This window comes from Prosopis cineraria, unplaced genomic scaffold, assembly GCF_029017545.1.
Source record: "Prosopis cineraria cultivar Desert tree isolate PC_DT_omini unplaced genomic scaffold, ASM2901754v1 PC1339, whole genome shotgun sequence".
In the NCBI taxonomy this organism is placed as follows: domain Eukaryota; kingdom Viridiplantae; phylum Streptophyta; class Magnoliopsida; order Fabales; family Fabaceae; genus Prosopis; species Prosopis cineraria.
The window spans coordinates 27,044-33,043 of record NW_026556664.1 but is presented as its reverse complement, the minus strand read 5'-3'; positions in this window follow the sequence as shown (position 1 = coordinate 33,043).

The following is a 6,000-nucleotide window of genomic DNA, read 5'->3' as shown; positions in this document are numbered from 1 at the left end:
TTATAAGTTATGAATTATGCACAGTGATGAATTGTATGAGCATGTTGAGTTGTATATGATGCTAATGTGATTTTATGTGATAATAGAAAATTGATGTAACATGCATGATTGAAATATGATAAGTCTTGATGTTTGTTGAGCAAGAAAGTTGATGAACATGTGGGATAATTGTGAATTATATATATGAGTTTTTGAAATGTATTTTCTTCATGAGCATTATCATATGGCGGGAGTTCGCCTTAGTGAAAGAGTTAGCGGTTATACAAAATCCATATGGTACTTGGCTATTAACTAATAACCTAGGGGGTATAGCCACTACTTAACCTCGTAAGGTACTGTAGTATTGTTCCTATTAAGGGATTTGACCCTACTGACATACCTAGAGTTTTGGGTAAAACTAGTTTTGGATATGACATCCCATATGTTGTGATTTGTGGAAACCGTGTTCATAAGTGAGTAAGGTAACTTGGGCCCGGTAGCCCTCATGATATGATTAAGTCTTGGGTAGTCTCACCAATGGATGATCTTTTCTAAGGGTTGTGGCCCACGGATTCATGTCAGAGGAAATAAGGGGGGATATAAGGAAAGAGAGATCATGCATATTTAGTATTATCATGCCATTTGAATGATGGATGGTTTATATTAAGGATATGATTATATTGTGGAAATGAGAATATGTAGTAATTATGCGAATAATGTATATATGGCCATTTGTGTAAACTTTGTACTGACTTTATTCTTGAGATTATTCACATGAGTTAAATAGTAAGTGATCAACATGTTATTAATGTGATTGTTTACATAGTCACCTTGATAATTGTATTAGCCACTTGCATTCGTAATTAATTATCATGCATTTGTATAACTTGATGTACCTTGGTTACTGAATGGTTGTATTCCCTCTCTTTTTTAACATATTACAGGAGCTGCTCATCTTAAAGAACAGAGGAAAGGAGCATTAGGCCAAGTGATAGTAATCATTTTTATAAGCCTTTCTCTTTTTATTTTGATATATGTATTTAGTTTATAATATTTGCAACTAGGATAATATGTTCTTGATCCCTTGCATTATGGGTTTTTGTGGTTTGGTAGAAATATAGTTTTGGGCCTTGGGGAATGTGGTTTGATGCTTGTGCTATATTAACAGGCCAAAATATTGTACAAATAAAAATAGTTAATATTTACTTAATTTGAGAACTTGAATGTTGTTTCTGGTCTCCCCTTATATTTTTGATGTCCAAAAGTGAGCAGTTGATATTAATTATAATGTGAATGAAAAGGAAAATTCATACATATGATGGGCTATTGATGAATAGATGATATATAGAGTATGATGATTAGGTAATAGTCATTGGGATAAATGTGATTGAGACCTTGGCCCCCCGTTGTCAGTTATGGAAGGGTTTGAGTGGTCAAGTATTATGTTGTAAATATATATTTATATAGATGTATTAGAATAAGGCATAGAGAGAAAATAAGGGGGAAGCTTTTCTCCCATGTTGATGTGTTTTCTTATCATGCTTCCGCATATGTTTAATTGACGAATTGGAGTAGTTCTTGAAATATTTCAAGATTTGAGATCCCTTTATATTGATCGTTTGTAAAATACATGTTAAAATTTATTTCGGTTTAATCTTTTTATAGGATAATCCTTTTAGGTTGTTCTTGATTTACCATAATTAGAATGATGATTAAGCTCTAATTTAGGACATTCTTTACACTTAGGTTATAAGAAACATTATTGTTTCGAAAACATGTGGTTATCAATTAATTTTACATTAATTTTTTACATATTAGGACATTAAATGTTGGTAGCATTTTTTTTGGTTGTGATTTGACAACCTCTTTAACTTTTACCTTGTAAGTTATAATCACTGCAAGTTGTTTTCAAGGAACGAATATGCAAAGAGATAAAGGGTTGACAAAATGGCTGCTTTTTACTTGGATTACAATAATTCAATGCCTTTTTTTCATTACAAGGAACACGAGATGCTTTATTTTTAAATTTAATTATTTTAAATTTATCCTCTTTTTTCCAAAAAAAATAGTTTTAATTAATTATATATATATATATCAATAAAAATTGACGTTGTTCTTAAAAAAACTATAGTTTTATTCTTCAATTTTATGTGTGGAAGCGAGCTACTGATTCGTTTTAAAAAAATCCAAAGCAAAATAATATGATGCACACACTCACTTTTTGTTTTAAAAAAGAATTAATTAACGAATATTGAATAGTACAGTTGGGATTGATTATATATATAGCTTTATTTATTTTTTTTTATTTGCGCCAAAAATATTTATTTTATATATTCAATACTTAGTTGTTAAGTAGTGTCTATATATAAATATTTATATTCTAAGTGGCCAAATTAAAAAAGTTAATTTGCATATATGCTTCAAAGTTCAAACTTAGCATTTGTTCCTGAAAGTGATTTATTATTCCTTCACATTTGTAGTCTTTTCTTTAATTTCTGATTAAACAGTGTTTACTCTTCATTATCAAATATTTAAATTCTATATTTCTAAAAATTAATAGGAATGGAGAATACCTATGGCCGATTTGATTTCTGCTTTTTTAAAAAAATTATTTAAAAAATTAAATATAAAAATTTAGCAAGTATTTTAAATTTAAACGTTTTTAAAATTTTTCTATTTTTATTCTTTTAAAAAATAGAAATGTCTTAGAATTATTTTCTTTTTTTATTTTTAAATTAAAGCACACTCCAGTTAACTATTGTGAATTATCTTTAACTATAGTCAATCACTATTCTAGATCATCACCATCAATTACTAGCTACCATTATTATTGCCCTTTTTTTCTGTGAAATTATTTTTTTGGTAAAATAGTCTAAAATTATTTTTAAATTAATGACATCAAACTAGTTTTTATTTTTTAAACAATTTTTAAACATTAATTTACAAATGATTTTTTTTTATAAAAATGAGAACAAAATCAGACAAGCCTTCACTTTATTGTTCTTTTACTCTATTTTCACACATGTTATTGGGTCTACGCATTTTTATTTTATTCATTCGATATTTTTGTGCATATTTTAATAAGAATTTTAATTTTTAGTCAACTTATTTTTATACAGTTTGTGCTATTTTTGGTAATTTAGATTTGGTTCATGTCAAGGGAGATAAAGGCATTTACATAAGATGATTGGAATCGGGGTTGTAATTTTTTTTTAATTTCTGATTTTTTATTTTATTTTATTTTAAAAACGTAGATTACAAAATTAGAGCCATCTTCAAATTAAATTACCAACTTAAAATAATAAATATTTTAATTAAAAATAATAAATATTTCAACGTGTGAAATCGGAACCATTTTGTGTATATATATATATTTGATTATCTAATAGTCCATTACACGTATACCTATATAAAATTCGATCAATAATAGACTCACGCATCAAATCAATTAAGAGAAATTCCTAGTTGCAATCAGTACATCATGTTACTTAAACTCCCTTCAACAAAAAATACCAAGTCTATTATTTTAATTATGCGTGTCAATACCTTAATTTATAATATTTTAATATTTATATTTTTAAGGAAAAAAACCTGCAATATCCCCTCCCAGCTTCCCCTTAATGGTTGTTTTTCTTAAAATTATAAACTCTATTAAAATGTTATAAATTAAGAAGTTTAATTTCTACATAGGATTAAAATAATGTAACCTGGTGTATTTTTATTGGAGGAAAAAATAAATGGCATGGTGAACTGGGTGCACATAAAAGTTTCTCTCTGCAATTAATGCTTCATTTTGATGTGGAATGATTTGAATTTGAATTTTAGTCAAATTTATCAACTGGATCCATAAAAATGCATCAAAGTCATATTTTAATGCTCTATTATAATTTTTTAATTTCAAATCATATCCTAGTTATGTAAAATATATTAAAATACTAGTCGTCTCAATCTTTTCACATTTTCATTTATCATCTTCCTCTTTTCATTGTCTTTGAGAACATGAAAATTTTTATACTATTCAAATAAAGTATTTTAATATGAAATTTAAAATTCAAATTCAAATAGTTGACACAAAATTTCAAATTGAGATCTCTATTTCACTAATTGCATAATTACAAAAAAAAAACTACAAGTGTTAAAGGTTATAGTTAGACTATAATTCAGGTGATAGCGATAATAAACTTTATCTTACTAAATATAATTAACTATATAAATTATACGATATCATTGTACTCTATAAATCTCCCCTATATTCAATTTCATTCATCCATTTAATTATTGTTTTGGTTTAATTGTTTGAGGTTACTAATCATGACATTAAAATAAATATGATCATAATATCATCATGATGCTGTCGTTAAGAACTTGGATCAATTGGCTATGAGGTTGGTCCCTTTATCCAAAGGTCTTGAGTTCGAGTCCTCATTATTTAGTAGCGGTCATCATTAAATTATCTTTGGGAGGTATCTCTTCCAAAGAAGTGCTCTCAAGCTACCAACTAAATTGGTGAAAATATGATCGTAATATGCTTATTCATGATAATCACTAAATGAATACTATATTTATTTTATTGTCATAATTAGTAATCTTATTATTAAACCAAATAAATAATTAAATAGATGGATGAGATTAGATATGGAGGGATATATTATTGATCGAGTGTAAGAAGGGGATCGATTCAAATCCTATTAATAATCAAATCTCTAAATATATTATCAATTAAAAGTCTCTAGACCATCATTTAGGCAAAAAAATAAAATAAAAAAGGCACCATATACTGACTTATACCTGATCGTGATCATTGTTACACGAATCGCAATTCACAACTCAACAAACTGGTTTTTTACACACACACACACACACACACATTCACAATTCATTAATGACGAAGTACTTAATTTGTATAGTTACAAGCTTGTAATAACTGAAGATTTTATTTTATTAATAAACCATATTGCACACGATACAAATCTTCATCAGCAACGCTGAGTTTATTTAATATCATAAGCTTCAGTCCCACCAAGTCTGATATACGAAATAAGAAGTAGGTGTAGGACCCACTCTTTCATGATTTCTACTTGCCTTCAAATCCTAATAAGGTCCTAATAATGATCTTTCCAGATAAACAAAACCCTAATGTTCATCCAGACAAAACCAGGACCAAAACATTATTTTAAAACATGTAACTATATATTACACACACATACGTAGATATATATATATATATATATATAGGGATCTAATAACTTCATCCTTAAACTATATCAAGAGATCTTTTCCAGCTGGTGGTGGTGGGACCCTCTCAAGCGTTGCATTGCAATTATTTAGCATGGCTACTGAATAGAGCTTGTGGTAGTGAAGCCACCGAGCACGGTGGCTCCGACGCCGTGACCCTTGAAGGTACCTGTTTGAGTCGTTCCACCGCCGTCAATAGTTTGAGAGCCACTGTTATAGTGCCCTAGTGCAGGCGCCATGGTTGGTGGTGAAGCATAAGGAGCATTAGAATAATAATAGGGCGGCTGAGATATTTGAGGCTGATAAGAGCCACCATTATTATTATTCATGGTGATATAACCGCTAACCCTAGCACTAGAAGAAGGATTACCAGATGATGATGATGATCACTTCTTGAATCATGATTATATATGTAGAAGCAAACACCAAGTTCAATTTGAGCTATAAGAAGTGATTTTTTTTCTCCCTTCTGTTGCCCAAAAAAGCCATGGAGAGTGATCCCTTTTATAGAGGCAGGAACTTGAGGATAAGAAAGAAATAAGAACTGTATTGTGGGTCCCACTGTACGAAATTTAGAAATGGAATGAAATGAAATGGGGGAATAATGATGAAAAAACTTGTATTGTTGTTCAGGAGAATTTTTCAAAGAAAAAGGAATGATTTTAGGATAGACTTTCAAGTTATTTGTGTAGTCATCATAAATTCATTTTTTTTTAATTTTCTGAGCTGCCGATTTAGGGCTTAAAGATGGAAAGGTTTATAAATAAACTAGATCCAAATAGATGA